We start from the raw sequence: 19,482 nt of genomic DNA, 5'->3' as shown, positions 1-19,482 counted from the left end.
CACATCTACTGAAAGCTGAACTGTTCAAGGGAACGCCAACTTTTCATCACATGGAGTATAACATGACTGCACAGAACATACAGATGTTACTTCACTTGTATAGATTCATTCGACTGATCCATGGTGCTCTGTGATGAGGCTTTCAGCACGTAGAAGTGTAGAAGTCTATGCTCAGAACTCTACTGGTGTGTTCGGACCAAGAGTAAAAAAACTTTTGTATTTTTTTGAGTGGGGTAGTGTATGAGCCACAGGAGATGTCAGGATGGCCCCTTAGGGAGAAAGTAGACGGAGAACACAGAAGCTGGCTATTTACAGTGTGCTGTCATTTTCTATGTCCTAAAGATTTCATTTAATTTATTATACAGGAAAGTTTAAAACATAACTGTAACATTAAGTTACAGTTTAACGGGCCAGACTCAGTTTAAAAAACTGGTTTCCAGCAGGTTCCTGTTCTGCGGAACATGAAACATAAACCACAGTCATGACACATCAAGACAAACATATTTACAGGACATTAGCATGAGCTAGGCAGATACAGACAAATAGAAACAAACAGTACAGATACTGCAAACCATACTTGAACAATACATGAACAATTAATGAGTGCAGGTGTAAGTGTGGAGAAGGTGTCATTTGTATGTATTTCTGAAATATGAGGTAGATGGTAAAGTTCGAATGTGATGGGGAATGTCATTCCAAATGTTGGTGTATGTATAAAAGAAGGACTTCCGACCATAGTTTTTTTTGTATGCAGGGACTGGGATGAGTGCCTGTAGAGACTGACGTAGTGAGGCGCACTTGTCTCGGTAGAAGTGCAGCAAGTGTTGGTGAAGTGTTGCTTTTAATGTGAAAATAGTATGTAATAGCGTGGCTGTGTATGTAATTCTGGAAAGTCAAGGCGTTGGAGCGTGTCAGGCATTGGAACGCACGCTTTTTGCCGGGCGTATGATGGGGTCCATAGTGTCTTTTGGTCAAGTAAACAGATCATGCGGACCATGGGTTGTAACATTATACACTAAAATACTTTGTAGACTAACTTCGATTCGGCTCCTCTGGATTTTTAATTTATAAAAATATAACAAACACAGGTGTTCAGTCCTGGTATCCATTTGATCCAGAGAGATCATGAAGTTCTGTTTTTAACCAAGTTCCACACGTATAGCTCCCCAGGTTTGTGTATATGGACTCACAGTATACACACCTGGATCATCAGGTAACTTGGGATCTCTCCTGTCCTCCAGTTTCGACAGACGTTTCCTCTCTGTCTTTTCTAGACCCTGTTGAGTCTGCATCTGCAGTTTGTCCTTTGTGTACTCTGCTCCATTAAAGGATCCTTTTTTGCAGCATTTTTGGAGAAACAGGGACTTGAGTTGGAAGACAGAAGAATCCAAACAACAAACATCTCCAATCCCAGGTCCTCCCTGCTACACAGACTCAAATATTAACATCCCCTGTTCTTCCCCTTATGAACAGCAGGGGCAGTGTAGAGACAGACACAGCAGCAGGGACAACAATGACAGGAATCATTGAGACAAGCTAAAAGACCATGTCTGTAAAATGTGTCATGCATCCAAGGGATCCTTCCACCTTTGGTTCAACGCGAGTGACCCTGCAATCTGACAACCTGCAACTGAATATGCCTGTGACTGCATTTGTATTTGTATAGTTTTCATCAAATTCACATCTGATGAGTATATATTGACATTTTCATGAGAAACTAAACAAAGAGGCATAGACAAGGACACTTTGTTTTCAACAGAAACGGCAAAATGTCATATATTTCTGTCCTTGCAAGAGACAAAGCAACTCTGGCTGAAACATCTAAAATGACAAACCTGAGTGTGATCTCCAGTCTGATTCACACAGGCTTCAGTAGAGTCCTCAGGTTCGCCGGGGATCCCCTGTTCATGAAGACATGTGTGGTCCCTCCTTCATCCTTCCCTCCCTCCCCCCCTCCACAGCACTGTTCCACTGGCTGAGGCTCCCCTCCAACAATCAGTGCCTTCATGGGGGCTATAATGACAAAATGAAAGCCAGTTGTGTGTCTGCGGAGGTTTTAATGACTTTCAGAGCCGCTGTGGAAAAGCTGGGCTCAGTCCAAACACACACTACTGCTGCTGCAGACACACAAAGAGAATCATGGGAGCCGTTCTGCAGAACCTGTTCATGTTTTAGTGGAGGTTGTCACTGATAATGACTGGATCATTAGAAGTGGATTGCAGACAGTTGTTACATATAGTGTGTACGATATCTGCACAGTGCAAGAAGAAGAAGCTGCCTGAAAGAAGCATTTGTTAGGACCAAACATAGATTCAAACTATCCTCATACAGGGTTCTGTAGGAGAACCCTTTTCAGTGCACACATGAAACTACAAGAGCCTTTAAAATGGAACTGAGAATAAATGGTCATGCCAACAACCATCTGTGAAAACCTCTGAGCAGAGTCCTTACAGAGGTTCTGTGGAAGGTTTTTTAGTATTTACTTTGAGTTCTAGATAGGACCCATAAAGAGGGCTTTAACTAGAACCCAAAATGCTAATTCTCAACGCTTGTCCACCATTATAACTCTGACAGTTTAAGATGTTTCATTTCAGCTGCAGCCCGACGTCTACAAAGCAGTATGTGGTTTATAAAGTGGAAATGAAAACATGATTGAAAGCTGTAAGTATGCTAAATGTTCTTTCTTACACATACAAAAAGTAGGAGGCTTCAGTACTTCATTTAGTCTATTTATATGTTTTGTTTTAGACAAAGTTGATGAGCCTTTAAAAAGATCACTATTCATTTAATTTTCATTTTATTTCTAAACATGTTTATAAGAAAAAAAATAAAAGTATACATTACAAACAAAGCAAACAACAATCAAAGCATACTTTCTGTAGTGGCTCGATTCTTTTCCTCAACTAGTCCATGTTCGAAAAGACTTATCCAGTCCTACCCCTTTTATCTTAATAAATTAATCAAAGGCTAATAGCTTTACAAAAATAAAGTAAAAAAAATACAGATAACTAAGTAACAAAAGCAACAGATATATTGTATTACACACATTCATTGGTAGACGGTACAGACCTTACAACTGATATTGATTCCGGCCTTCTCAATGACTATTCAATTATGTATTTGTTAAATATGTTATTCTTGAAAATGTGTTTAAACTGTCCTAATGTTTTACATGTTTTCATTTCATCACTGCAGCTGTTCCATAAATTAACAGTCTTCGTTGTAATACAGTGTAGTTTCATGTTGGTCCTTACTGCTGTTTTTTTTAACATAAATATTCCCCTGAAATTGTGTTTACTATCCTGCAGGTAAAAGTACAAAGTCGCATAGACCGAGAAAAAGGTGTAATTGCAAAGTAAAGGTTATTGAGCAATAAACTAATCCAAATGAGAGTGCTGCAGCTGAATGTGCAATAAGCTGCAAAACTTTCCATCACAGATTGTGTGTGATGCTTTGATGCAAACATGCGACAGAGGTTGAGTTTCTCACATAGGAGGGGTCTGAATTCCTGCGTGCAGAAATATATCTAAACATAAATCTAAAATCTGCACTCACTGTGACACCCAGACCCGCCCCTCCTCTACAGACCTATCATTAACACACATAAACACCCTCCAAACGCACACAAACACACACTACATTCATGACTGTTTGATTCAAACTGACCTGTGTACCTGCAGGCTGCAGCTCTTCTATTTATTCTTCTGACACACTTTGTTCTACACACTCTGTGGACTGAGGGGACCTGCTGTTATCTCTTTTCACAGACTCTAAAGAAAAATGTAGACTGAGTTTAAACAGGTCTGAATTTTAGTATGTGTTTGTTCTAGATTTACAATTGCCCGATTGACCATGATCAGTCGGAAGTTGTTTTCTTCTCCTGTTGAGGAGAAACCTGACAAAAGATGACTTTTTACTTCATCATGTTGTTAAAGCAGCAAACTAAAGACCTGTTAATGTCAGTTAATCACAAAATAATATTTATACTGCCTAATCCAGCGTGAAGCCTCTGTGTAACTTAATATTTACAGTTCAACTGAGACTCACCAGAAACAGATGAAGCTTGCTCCAACGCTTGATTGTAATGAGCAAGGAAGTTCCAGCTTTTATTTTGTAGACATATCTAGAGGTGCACATTTTGTTTAACTTTTGATCTGAACACACAGTTGTTCTCAAGATTGTAATAGGACTGTAAATGATGCAGTGCATGGAAAAGGAAGTCCACAGGATGATTTCTTATCACATACAAAGCCCGCTCAGGAGCAGGTTGAGACCGACTGTGGCGTCGTCTAACGCCGCCTCACGACACCTTTGTTTTGGCCAAAAAGTTGCACTTGAAAACTTCACAGCCAAAGGCCAACCACCACGTACGTTCTGCGCATGTGTGAGAGGAAATAACTCTCCATGCCAGTAGGCGGCAGTATAGTGTATTGGTATGATACGAGAAGACTGTTTTCACACTGCGATTGTTCACCACTCGTAATATAGGTGCTTCTAATGGAGAATAATGTCTGATAAAAAGTTGAAAATGGCGCTGGCGTTGTCAGCCCTGGGGTCTATTAGTGGAAAAAGAAAAGAAGAGGCGGAGGACACAAATAAGGAGAAACCGCACTAATGGGTGAAAGCATGGATACTACAGTGGCATGCTCAAGGGGCTTTACTGAACCTGTGTCGAGAGCTGGAGAGAAATGAAACCTCCAATCAGAGAGATTACTCTCACCAACCTGTCCGACGCAGATTCCATATGTCAAATCGGCCGAAAAAAGGCAGGCTGGACAAACAAACACAAGGGCGACACCAAAACACTTGGGCGACAACCACTCACTGTTGGTCCAACTAGGACCGACGGCCGTCGATCTCCTTGGTGTGTTAGGGCCTTTAGGTGTTCAGGCACCATGGTGATCTTCCCTGGTAAGAAGTGAACTACCTTTGGAGTACTGAAAACTTGGAGTTAACCCTGAAGTTACCTCGATAACTGCGAATCCTGCTTCGCTTCCCAGAAATACCAAAACATTGGCCATCCTTCAGGAATGTGCTGTTTTTACCTTTCAATTACAATTACAATCACAGTTAGATGCTTTTTCAAAAAGTGTCTTTGTAGAGCTGTTTGTCTTTTTGTGTCCTGTTTAAATAAGTTTTTTTTTCAAGGTTTTGAAGATGTACTCACTAAGACTTTAGTTTGATAGTTATAGTGATGGGATAAACCATGATAAGTCTGTTCATTGAGGTGAGATGATCATTGAGATGGTAGATTGATTATACATTACGACTAAAGGAATATTTAAATTTTTATGCAACAACATTATGAAGGATCATCAAACACAGAGGTCTTAAAACCAAAAATACAGTCAACTTACTTAATGAACAAATATTAACATGCTCAGCACTTTAGCATGCTGCGACTTCGGAAGGCTAAATATTACAAACACTATTGTACTATTTGTAAAGATGTTGGACATTTTTTAATCATTCTAATAATTGTGTGTATCACGATGTGTGATGAGAGAAGTAATAACTGCTCTAATTTTATTGTGGACGTACTTTGATCTGTTATTTAATCACATTTCAGCCATTACAGCCTCTTTCACTGCTGCAGGCTGAAGAAATCTACTGCAGAAATTCCTAACCTGTTATTAATTTCAACTACAGTATATTTTTAAGAATGACCACATTTACTTCCTCGATTGTTGAGGTTATTCCAACTTTTAGCCACAGTGGCCACTGTTCAGCTAAGATCTGTTACGACTGATAGCAGCCAGGGTTCTCCATGAACCTACAAACCTCGACCAACTTAAATCTGCATGAGGCGAGTGCTTCATTGTCAACATTAAGAGAAGAAGAAAGGAGGAGCATCACTTTCAGGTTTCTTCACTCTGCCTTTTAAAGATTAGAAGTGTGTTGAAGGGACTGATGCCGTTGAAATGTGTATGAAAAGCATTCCAGCACTGACAGTGAGCTATGCTGTCTGAGCTCTAAACTCTCTGAGGAGTGCCTTATCACTCTGTTAAAAGTGTCTTTGTTTAGAGAAACTGTCTTGTAAATCCAGCCTGCGTTTGTCATCCAAAACTGTCCTGAACCTGTTTGACTGACGCCGTGTTTGGCCCCGGCAGCTTTTTAAGCTAACCTTTCCCACATGCTGGAGTTAAAGTTTAGTAGGCTGAGCCCTCTAATGTGCCTGTATGGGCAGGAATAAAGCAGCTAACAAGCTGTGGCGGTGACAGAATGCTCTGTGGGAAGTGCTAGCACATTCCTTGTCGTTTTTTTTTCCCACACTGCACAGCCGAAGAAAAATGAATGCTATCTTATCACACGCAGAGATGCATGTGTTACGCCATGTGTGTCTGCATTGTCTCCTTTTTTGCTTTTATCTGCTTCAGTTTGGGTCAGCAGGTTAATGCTGGAGTTTAGACTTTACTGTTTGTCTGGATTTGGTCACATCCTGAAGCTGCTGCTGATAGGATCACATTCTTTGTGACATGACATAGTTAGCATGCTACACCAAATACTGTGTGTGTGTACACAGCAACAGAAACCAGAGCAGCTATCTTAGAATCTCAACTGATGTAAACATGAGGTGTAGCAGATTTTAGGGATGTGTTGCATTTGAAGATACACCTTTGACATTAATGAAGAATAAACATAAGCTCCAATGTAGGCAGGGTGTGCAAATCTGAAAATGCAGATAATCAATACACCTTCACACTTCACACTGCTGATGAATATGAAAGTTTCACAAAACTAAACAATGTGTATATAGCCATTTCAAGCATCATTTCAAATAGCAATGGGAGGGGGGGGGGTCTTCAGGAGGCAAGATATGACATCAAAAGAACAATGCAGAAGTGGAGGACAACGCAGCAGAGGCCGCTATACAACACAAGAATGACAATTTTTTGCCTTTATAGCAATGCGATTTGTATATATTGACATTATGATAATATCAGCTCAAGTCCAGAGGAGAATATTTTGGTGAACAAAAAAACATAATGAAGCCGTTTCCTTGCGTGCGCACATCAGCTCACCCTGACTTCATGCAGGACAGTCACTCAGGGGCTGACAGGAAAAAGTCGGAGTGAGAAAAATCTGCTGTTTTCCTTCCCACATGCAGCTAACAGTGACACAGAGGTTTGAGCAAGTGTGAAAGCACAACATGGCATCATTTTGTAATTTTTTATTCTTTTATTCTAATTATTTATTATGCAAATATTCTATTCTTTTAATCACTTATAAAGGTTTATCAACTTACATAACGCTTTAAGGCTTTATATGTGATTTTTTGATCCAGCAGATGTCGCCCTTGAGCACCAGCATGAAACCAAAAAAACTTGCGCTGCATTGTTGTGTTAGCATGCTAATGCTAGCGATCTTTATTATGCTCGTATCTTCACACTGCATGTAAATTTACCTGAAATGAGCGTGATCTAGAAACACAGTTAAGCAGTGAGTACAGTATGTTATTCTTCTTTTCTCTAGTCCCTCAATTAAACAACTTTTATACATGAGGGGAGGAGTCAGCCGGCCGTCCCGGCAGACAGTGGGACTCAGGTGTTACACCCATTGTAGACAGTCATGACTCACAGAGTTATTTTCAGAGGATACACTTGATTTATATTATATTTAAGTGTGAAAAATCACATAGAAAGCCTTTAAGGTTTTAGGGCTGCCAAGCATTTAAAATACTCAGAGGAATGACATCAAAAATAATTAAAATTGCTAACTTGCTGTCAGACTATTTCTATTTCAATGTTCTTGGGGTTCAGAGCACTTATATTATGAGGGAAGCAATATTTCTTCCAAAATTATTGCAACATATACTGTCCAATAACTGACCTCTTAATCTGAACACATCACATCTAGGAAACTTTAGTCTGTCGCGTCTTGCCTCCAGATCAGATGAAACATTATGTGAAGTGTACTGGATGGAGCACAGAGGGGAGGGAGGATTCTTCCAGCTGTCGGCTTCAGTTGAGCTGCCTGCTGATAAACCTCCGTGCTTTGGTTTCCCTCCCCTGTAGCTGGAGGCTCTCGTCCAGCTGCTGCTGCTGCTTCCTGGTTGTGTAATGACTAACAGCCAGTGGGCTTTCCCCCCACGCACAACTGTAGCATGCAGCCGGGGCCAGCTGAGGGTCGCCATGCAAATATTATGCAAATCATGCAAAGCTGATGGAAATATGAGAAACAAAGCAGCCTCGGGTGATGCAACTTATGACACTTATCTCTGCTGTCTAACCACCGAATCAACAGAAAAGTCAGAGGTGCTTGAAAAGGAAAAGTTTATGATGTTTCTAAAACATTAACCCTTTAGTGCTTCTAGGAGCATCTACCTCCTGATCTGGATTATAACTGTTTGTCCCCCCACCTCCACCAGTAAGTGAGTGATAGAGAAACATGTGCTTTTTAGTCCTCTGACCAGAACTGACACTGACTCACTGTGACAGATCTGTAGGCTGCAGTAATACATGCACGGAGAACAGCTGGATGGTGCCTGCTGTCCTGTTGCACAATGACCAGGAAAACACAGTACAGTCTACACCAGGGATGGACAACTGGCAACCCGGGGGCCACATGCAGCCCCCCCTCCTCGTTCATTGTGAATTTCACAGATCCATAAATCGTACCATGGAGGATTTCAATGTGGAAACAATGCACACAGACCAAACGCATGACAACATGTAAAATAGAACTGTTTCTAGAATAATCTTTGATAACTGGTGTTTTGTTCTTTGCATGAAATCAGGAGATATAATTTGCTGGAATTGTTTCTGTAATAGTCTTCTATGCACTGTTAATTCAGAAGTAGTACAATACTCTGTTCGTTGCATTAAAAACAATAAAACTGGCTTTAATTCTCTTTTAAGCTCAATGAATTGAACATTACAATTTGCATTTGGTTTAAACAAACAAATGCTATAATCAATTCTGATAAGAGATATATATTTGTTCCTTTCATTAAATTATCAGTATTTGTAATGCTTCTACAATTTGTAACTTATTATATTCTTTTACCTTTGTCATCTTAACTCTCATGCTTTGCATTATGGGTAATGTGCGATAAATGTTCTGTTGTTTTGAATGGTAGGTGCCTTTCTGTTTACATGTTTTTCTAATGTTTTTATTTATTGATTCTAGGAAGCAGCCAAATGTTTGGCAGCACTTAGGTAAATGGACTTAAGCTTGTATAGCACTTTCTAGTATTCTGACTACTCAAAGCGCTTTTACACCGCACGTCACACCTACACATTCACACACTGATGGTAGAGGCTGCTGTGTTAAGTGAACATCAGAAGTAACTATTAACTATCTCATTCATACACATGGAACATCGTATTGTAACAATTTGGCCCTCTGGCAGTGATAATAAAATGAATGTGGCTTTAGTATACACACTCTGATCAATAAAGGATTATTTATTTAACCTTTATTTTTAAAACAAGTGTGTTTATTGAGATTTTCAATATTACACTTTTAACATGCAGATATACAGACAAACCAGCAATTAAGATGAACTCAAGAACATTCACGACAAGGTACAATACCAGGCTTTGACAAGGCAATGCATAAATAACTATTTTGAAATTCAAGTTAGATTTCTCAAGGACAACAATTATAATGAGGAAAGAAAGAAAAACACATATAAATGATATTAATCAAGGCAAACAGGCGTCTACATACTTTTCCCCTTCTATAAATTCCATAGAGGAACCCCATATTTTCTTAATCTTAGAATGCTCTCCCTTAATTACCATAGTAAGTTTTTCTAAGGCAAGACTGTGTAATGATCCTTGAGCCACTTCTGTAGGCATGGTCTATTAACTGATTTCACTTAACCTTTATTTAACCAGGTAATTAACCCATTGTGACCTGGCCAAGAGGGCAGCAGCACACGTCATTATAAATATGACATGATTAAGAAACAGTTTACGAACAATGAGTTGAGCGAAAACAACGATTACAATGTGCAACAATTACAGATAAAGTGCAGAGTATTGAAGACAGATTACAAATTCAGAAACACAGGCACTGTCCAATGGTCTTGCATATTTTGTCTTTTGAGAACGCCATTACAGCCTGTTTCTCTAATGCAGGCTGAAGACATCTGCAGGAGAAATTGTATTTGTACATATTAGCCTACTTATTTTAACCCCAGATATAAACAGAATAATAAAGGGAGCAGGTTTGAACAAGGGAAGAATGACTAACGTTGTCATGGTAACAATAATAAACACTTGGCACGATGGACATATATGCAGTATTGTTCACTCTTGGATGGACTAGGGAAGTGAACGCAGACTTAGTCTCCTCCTCTGCTCTTGTCACATCTGTCACTAGGAGGCGCTGTCACCTGAACGTACACAGATGTTGTTTTGGTCTGAAATGACTTGTGCTGCTTCTCCGCAGTCTCCTTTTCTCCCCAAATGTAGCTTCTGTTTCTTTTTTCCTCTCGTTCTCTACAAGCCCACCACAAATTGCTCTGTGTGTGAGTTCAGACATTTTCTCAGTCAACATCAAGGCATGCCCACACACACACACACCACCACACACTCCACCCCTCAGAAAGAAGGCACGCTGCTGCTTTGTGTTTTGCCACTTTTGGTTTTTCCACTCCTATTCCTTGAGCGGGCCTGAGGTGACATGTGGGTAAATATTTGGATGATGGAAGCTGGCAGATGTTTGCCTCTCTGACCAAGTTTTCTTGTGACAGTTGGGCCTTTAAATCTCTTTGAGGATAAATCCATATAGCATTTAGAGGCATGAATGACAGTCAGCATTATTTACCTACATCTTCAGGGATTTCCAGATATTCTGTCTGTTAATTAAACATTGTAAACACTACATCTAGCTTTTGAAGTTCATATTAAATCATGTATATGACACTTGGCATTTGGTCCCTAAGAAATCAGCTTTAGACAGGAGCAAACTCTTTTTGGTTCTTGTCATATCTTTTCTTAGAATCTCATTAAATACTCTGTATCTTTGAATCTGTAACCTCAGCTAAAGAGTTATGTGAGTCAGCAAATGGAAACAGAAAATTTGAACAAAACAAAACAATCCTTGATTGGAGTAGCAGAGAGAATCACTCCCATGATTCCCCGCCAGCCTCGACATCCTCTTTTGAGACCCCTTGGTGGCTAATTTACATATTGTGTGTTTAATCGTGATTGAACTGGATTTCAGATGTTAAAAGCCATTTATTATATTTTTAGTCACATGTTTTAAATTCCATTATATTTCATTTAAAAAAAGAAATCTTGTGCTTTTATTTTGTACTGTCTTTGGTTAAGGGCACTTTACTTTCTGTTTGGATACAAACCTTATTTTAATTTTGTGGTGGACCAGGTTACAACATCAACTTCACCACAGAAAAAAAGGAACTTGATGTGGATCGTGAAGTGAATGTAAACAAAGAAAAAGAGGACGGTAGAAAAAAAGGAAATGTTTGATGTCATGAGGTTAATATTTTTGACTCGTCGACTGAGCCTTCCAGGAGTTTTTACAAAGTGAAATGAGACATTTAAAGGCGCAGTGTCTTTTCCATCTCTGTGCCTGCAGAGAGACGCTGCTGTCAGCATGGTGGCTTAGCTACGGTGTGCCTAAAGGGACAAAATAGCACGTGATCAATGTAATTTCAAAACTGAATGCGTTCATTTCTGACCTTAATCGGAATCAAGATTAACACATTACCACTGACAGCTTATTGGTTATTGTAGTTGATTGTGATGTAATTTCTTTGAGTTGGCCTCTCCATAAATATTTCATATCCTGAAAGTCTAAACAACACAAACATTTTGAAATAAATACTTCTGTTGTTTTAGTTTAAGATGAATTTAAACAGGATTGCATCGTATTAGTCCCACGTTCTTTACATCATGTGATGTGACAGAAGGTAATGAAGTTTTTTAATTTAATCATCATAATAAAAAAAAACACAATATTGACAACATGGATAGAAGACATAGCATTCAATATATTTTATTTATTTATGATGCATTTAAAAGGTTCATGCAGACATCAAGGTGCAGTTTTAGGGTGTTTAAAAGGTCATGGAGGTGGTAGCTCAGTTTGTATTGAGCCTTGTGTTGGAACCCCGATGGTCGATTGTTCAATTCCCATTGTAAGTCATAATGGGACTTGAACACTGAGACTGGTTTCTTGAGAGGTACCAGTTCACTTTCACTGAGGTGCACTTGAGCAAGGCAATAAACCCCCAACTGCTTGGGCGCTCAGTCGTGTGCAGCCCCTCACTCTGACATCTCTGCACTACACTGAATGTCCACATCATGATCCTGTGTGAGCATGTCGCCTAAATGTCCTCACAGGGATTAATAAAGTATGTAATCTTCTTCTTCTTTTTATGATATAAAAGATGAGAAATGAGATTCAAGGAGAAAAGAAAAAAGAAGATGATTATGTTCTGAAATGTTTCTTGTTTCTGTTTTTTTTTTTTCACAGTGACTTATTCATTGCAGTTCTGCGGTATGAGAAGTCTTTTTGTACACCAACATATCCCAATGTAAAAAACAGAGTCATGAAACGTATGACCTCTGTATTGAACATGGCGGTTTCAAAGTGATTCCTGCAGAAACATGATCTGAGGGAGCAAAGAGCACAGACTGAGAGAAAGACTCTGTTGACATTCCAGTCGTATTAGTGTGGGAAGGATGTGGAAATTAGCTCTCTGTTTATTTAGACACAGATGTACAAGCATGAAGTTATAGAGCCGTAATGACACACCTGATGGCCTTTCAATTAGGTTTATTTACAGCATGAGGGAGCTCTACAAGGAGGTAGGACAAACACAAACCTCCAGCTCTCTTTGTTAACCCTAACGTGCTGCTGCTTTATGTTCCCACACAAAAAGCACGATTCATTTTTATTTGATTTGATGCTTTAATTTTCAACCTAATGTATTATCTTTTGATTTTTAAATATGACTGTCACTAGGCTTGACCAGGGGCGTGTCTAGACTTTTTTGAGTGGGGTGGAAACACAAGATAAGTGGGGTGGTGACTTATGTAAGGGTCACATAAAGTTTGTGTGCACACAAAAGTATTGTATCTCCACTTATCATGTCTTTTTTTTCTTACCTCTGTAACTTTTGCTGCTTTGCTAAAGTGCTCATGATGGATTAAGCTGGGTCTTTGTAATAAAGCAATAAGTAAGGTCTTTTACCTGCTTTTTGTAAAGAGTCTCGAGATAACACTTACAAATAAAGATTGATATCTACTTTTTAGTGTAAGAGAGGGGCAACATATTCTTATCAATCGTCTTGGCTTAATTATTTTAATACTAGTCCGGAATCAATATCTAAATACTTAATCAATATTCTTTTAGTTTTCTTTTTCAAACAAAAGAAAACTACTACCAGCCATGTTCCAACGCTGCCAAAATACATCATTTAAACATAAGCCTCTGACAAGGCAAAAAGCCAATCATAGTTAAGGATTTTGGGGTGGCCAATCAGATTTCAAGGAGGCCACTCCTCTGGACACGCCTCCTGGGCTTGACCAGGAAACATCTTCCAGTCAATGTGGCAGTGCAAAATAACTGCAGTTTGTCAAGTATATTATTATTATATTATATTATATATTATTTCTGATAGCAGAAATAAACATGTTTGTAGCAAAACAATTTTGGTATATTATCTCATTTTTATATAGGTAAAAACTGGTTGATTAAAACATTTTTTATTAAGGCTGAGGCATGGCTGAGTTGACTGTCAGGATGGTCTGTTGTAGCTGTTTGTCAGGAGGCTGAAGGCCGCCTCAGCTCCACCTCTGTCTGTTTCTTGGTTGTGGGAAAGTTGAGGCAGCATTTTCAATATGACAACACCCATCGTTTGGTTTTAATAACCCGATGATGAACAGTAGACTTAAAATTAGTTACAAACCTACAGCGAGTTACTAACTGAGTTATTGCATTATAAAAAAAACATTTGGAAAGTAACTTTAGCGTTCCTTGTTTTGCTTCAATACTATATTAATAAACTAATATGAATTATTTCGTGTTGCTATGGCAGTGTAAGAGAAAAAAAACTCACATTTCTATAACATTGGAGCCATTTTCAATATGTAGGTATTTTGCTAATTGTTTAATTTAAGGTGTCATACTCAACAGTTGATATGAAGCATTTTGTCAATAACATACCTTATATCAGTCTGTTAAGTCCTAGCTTACAGACCGTGATCTAATATCCAGCCTCTGGTGTTTGGATGGAGTGTCTCCTCCTTGGTCTGCCGAGCTAACGTGAGCTCTACCTGGGTCTCTGGTGTCTGCAGTGCCATGCTCTCTGACAGCTAGTAGAAGCTTAGACTACATCTCACCACTATATTCTTGTCCTTTACCTTGAGCAGGGAAAAAATAATGTTGGTGTTTCCAAGACAGAAAAGCCTACGCCTGAATGATCATCAGCCCCTGTGCGAGTTTGCTGTGACATTCTTTCTCCCAGGATGCTACCGTGCTCATGCTCCAATCAATGTCAGTGAACCTTAATCTTTTATGGAAATCGGCGTTTACATTTTTGAAATTGTGACAGCGTTATTGAATTTGAAAAGTAACTTGATACAGAGTAAGACAGATTTCAACACGACTTAAGCATGACTTGTTAGATACAGTGAATCTGTCAGTCAGTGGAGACACATGGACACGAGCTCCACAACTGAACCTGAACACTGATAGTTGGTGTCCATCATAGAAATCCTGGTAATGATCCTACCTAACACGTCATCACACTGAGAACTGGTTAGCCTCAAGTAGCTGGAAGCAGCAGGAAAGTTCATCCAGACACAGTTCATGGAGGAGGAGAAAAAACAGGTCATGTGATAAGAAAGATGAGAACAAAAAGGAGAATCATCATGACTATACACCTTCAATGAGCTCAAGGAACTATCTTTATCCATTTAATAAATCCATGTTGAACTGTGCACGGTTCAGTGTCCTGGAACGTCCTACCTCACCTCAGCCTAACACTGACATGAATATGAATAAGATCAATAAAAACTGTCTTATTCACTTAGAGCACAAAGCCAGAATTATACTGTAAGCATCTGCATCGCCGCGAGGGTTACCCTGCATCAAATCTCATCATCCACTCATTTCCTCCTCAGCCCCTATGTGGACTTCCATGCAAAATGTATGACTGTGGGGACTATACCCTCACATATACGGATCCTGCCCACACGTTTATCTTCTGTATTATTTCTCTACAGACATAATGTGAGGTTCATTCCTATAGGGCGTAGATGATCAGAGGGATACATAGGAAAGTAAACCTCCTCATGTATGAATGTAAAGACGTGTTTTTGACCTCTTCTAGTGCTCTGTGCAGCAGTGGTAGCTTGTATCCTGCTTAATGTGGGACGATGCAGATTGAAACACCAGCATGCACACACACATGGATGTGGTGAGATTTACATCTCTGCCCAATCGTTTCACACTTTTCACCAATCAACAGGTGGAATACAGAAGAGGTCCATTTTTAACCCCCACAAATCAGATGTTTTCTTATTTTCCAAAAAATATTTAAGAAAATCTAAAATTGTCATTTTTGCTACAGAAAACTATGACAAGTCAAGCCTTTCACGTTTGTAACACATTTGTAACACTGTGGTGGTCAGAGGCTACCACGTACCTGCAGGTTAACATCAATTGCAACATCTAAACTGATCAAATAGATAACCCAAAAGCTGATACTGATTGAAACAAAAAAATATGGTTTAGCTTCATGTAAAAGCTAACAGGCTGTTGTAGTTAGCTAAATATGCTATAGCATCAAGTCCAGTGTCATCAGAAGTGTTGGTGTGATGTGACCATGCGGAACAACCACAGCAAATGTGTTTCAAGTTGCTGTGACAATCGTTGTGGTTTTGTTGAAGTGCCGGTCAGGTGTAGAGGGAACTTCAGAAGTTTTAAGTTTCATCAGTAGACTCAGACTTTGGTTGGACAGCCGGTGTGTCAGCTGTAGTCGCATACTAACGTTGTGCATCAACAGTTTTTTGTCTAGCAGAGCTCATAAGTTGTTTTGCTGATTCGCCCACCAGCTCTGTTGGAGGCAAACACGAGCAGCTGTTATGTAGGAGGGTCTGCCACCCAAGAAGGACATGATATGTAATCCAGGAAACATAGCGCACGTGTGTGTGTGTGTGTGGCCACATACAAACATGTTACAGGACTGAGACCAACGAGATGAGACAGTGACTGACTTATGGATATAAGTCTGATGTGTTTTTCAAAAGTATTTGATTTAGTCCAACCTTTAAAAATTGCATCCAGGATCCAGGGACAGTCAAAGCAGTGAGGATGAAGTGAAGATGCAAGAATGTAAAGATCCCATCAAATGCCCAAAAAACACCATGGTTAAAGGCTGAATATGCAGAAATCAAGTATATCTTCTGAAAATAACTCTGTGAGTCATGACTGTCTACAATGGGTGTGATACCCGAGTCCCACTGTTGGTGAAGCTTTCCGAGCCGTAACTACAGCGTGTTTACATGGTGATCCGGCTACTGTACTCACTGCTTAACTGTGTTTCTAGATCACGCTCATTTCAGGTAAATTTACATGCAGTGTGAAGATACGAGCATAATAAAGATCGCTAGCATTAGCATGCTAACACAACAAGGCAGTGCGAGTTGTTTTGGTTTCATGCTGGTGCTCAAGGTCGCCCCTTGAACACCAGCAACAACCAGCTGGATTAAAAAGTTGAATATTCTTCCTTTAAGTGGAGAATGAAGAGCAGAGATCTCACATGAGGAGCTGACAGATTGTTTCAGATTAAACTAATATAAAATACTTAGGACCGTTTTCTATGAAGACAACATAATGAATTATGGCAGAGTTGTCACAAATCAATATGAATGCAGTTGTTGCACACTTGGATTTTTCTTTTTGAGTTATAGGCAGAGAGATCAGAGAACTCCCTAATTTTACTTTTCATCTTCACAGTTGATTTAAATGTAATCTTTTACAGAGTTTGTATCCCTATTTGACATAAGCCATTTTCACAGATGAACTCCTGAAAATGTCTAGAGAATTTCAGGAGGACCGACCCTGACATCCTCCAGATCTGGTTGTTCAAACAAGCACCTCACAGAGGGAGACTATCCCTGTTGGACAGCAGAAGGTAAGACATGACGTTAAAAGGTTGATGCAGAAGTGGTGGATGAAGCAATAAGAGTCCGCTAAACGAGAATAAAGACAATTCTTTTTATATTTATATACGCCTTTATATCAATGCGTGTAGTTCAACAAAAGAGCGGGGTAGAACATACTGGCAAACAGAAAACGTAATGCAGCAGCTTAAGTCGGGGGAATCGCACCGATCCATTTCACACCGATTTCAGGGGATAAACTTTGCCACCTCCTCCCTCATACTAGGGGGATGGCAGGAGAAACTCCTCATAAAGTCAGAGTGAAAATTCAGCCGCTAACCCAAAAACTTCAGGAGTTTTTAGGGAGATTTGTGACAGAACTAATTCAGTGTGTTTTCCTGGTGGCCATTTATCAGGATAAGTTCAACGTGTTTAATAGTTTAGCAGTGAAAGAGTAAGGATGTAACTGTAATACCTGCTCTCTGCAGGTTTTTATTTCCACCTTAAGAGTACAGTTAGCAGGTGTTTTTCATTCCTCCCCCCGGGGCTGTTTATCAAACATACAGAGGTTGTGGTTAGTTTGTCCTCAGGGGATTACAGTTAACCTTCCCTCTTCCTCCTGACCACCTTCAGCACACACCACATCCCTCTGGGGGTGAACCAAGATGGCCTCCAGCTAATTGTTGTGCCAGCCACGCCACACTTCCTGGCTCAACTGTCCTGCTTCATCATTGATTCCTGTTTACTGAATTATGTGTCTCATTGTGTGATGATGTAAATCCTCCAACTGTACTTTGTACAAACTGTGTGATCTGCAGTATGCTGACAAATACGAGGCTCCTGAAATCTAAGTTAGCTTAAACATGTATACATGTTTGATGTTCTGGTGTCTTCTTAGTATCATGTGTTTGTTAACTAGATACAAGACACATATTTATCCCTCATGGGAATACCAAGACAAAGATACACATTATAACTGGCTTTACTCTTAGACCATATTTATTTCTGACCTTCCTCTCTCTTGCTAAATAGTTAGCCTATAACATGAGTCATTGAATTACTGTGTCTCCACGTGAGGACGGTGAACACTTCACCTGCATAGACATGCTTTTCTTCTCTGATCAGGACGGTTTCAAGGAAAGTATAGATGGGAAGAAAACATTTTTGAAAACCAAGAAAAAGAATCTGCTCTGCACTTTGTTATGCACAATAAGTATGGTGCATAACAAAGTGTAAATCGTGTTTGAGACTGGCAGTATGAGTGACTCGAGGCAGACAGACAGGTGATGTAAAACTGTTTTCATTATACACTCCTGAAAATATCTTGATCATTTCAAGGAGGACTGCTCCAGATATTCTCCTGACCTGACTGTTCACATGTTGCACCTCAAGTTGGGAGACTATCACTTGCAGATATCGTGCTTGAGTTTTCACATCAGCTAACTCGGACTTGCTGAAGAAAAAATACTAGCCGCGAACGGCTGAATTCTTCACTCGGACTTTATCCAGAGTTTCTCCTGCAAGACTATTGTTTTCCGCAGCAAGTCCGAGTGGGCTGATGTGAGAACACAGCAGCATTATTTCCTGGAGAATTCAGCTCGAGCCAATAGGAAGAGAATGACGTTTATATTCTGTGTCTGCTGCACGGTGCATCTATATCAGCCTTTCCCAAACTTAACACTGCCACGGCCCACTTTGAAATACAAAATGACTCCGGGGCCCGTTATAAAATAAAAGTTATGACTACATCTATAACTTTCAGTTAGGGTAAATTATTGGACATGACAACATGATATTATGGGAAGATAGATACAAAAGTTTACTAAACATTATGTCCATGAATAGTCATGACACGCCTTACTAATCACTTAAAGGGTTGACTCATGGTGAATCATCATTATTGTATTTTATAATTGGTGGAGGGCTTTTTGCGGCCCACCTGCAGTACCCACAAGGCCCACCAGGGGCCGCGGCCCACACTTTGGGAAGCACTGATCTAGAGTGTATGCACGCGACCACTACGATCTCCGTGCACGTAATTAAACGGCTGCATTATGTTTTCTGTTCGTCAGTATGTTGTTCTCCTCTCTTTCCATTGGACCACACGTATCATTGATATAAAGGCAAATATTCTCGGCATTGTATAGTGGACTCTACTGCTTCATTCGCTTCTTCCACTTTGTTGTCTTACCTCGGGAGACCCCCTGCCCCCCCTCCCCTCTGACAGGAATAGTCACCAGCTGTGAGGAGCATAATGTGAACGGCTAGGTCGGGAGAACATCTGGAGCGGTCCTCCTGAAATTATCTAGATATTATCCGGAGTGCATATGTGAAAACGGCTTTAGTGACCGATGCAGTGAGGCAAAACAAGATTCCTTTCTAAATGTAGTGAGAC

Source organism: Labrus mixtus, chromosome 1 (genome assembly GCF_963584025.1).
Source record: "Labrus mixtus chromosome 1, fLabMix1.1, whole genome shotgun sequence".
NCBI lineage: Eukaryota > Metazoa > Chordata > Actinopteri > Labriformes > Labridae > Labrus > Labrus mixtus.
The sequence above is the reverse complement of the archived record's forward strand: the minus strand, read 5'-3'. Positions refer to the sequence as shown.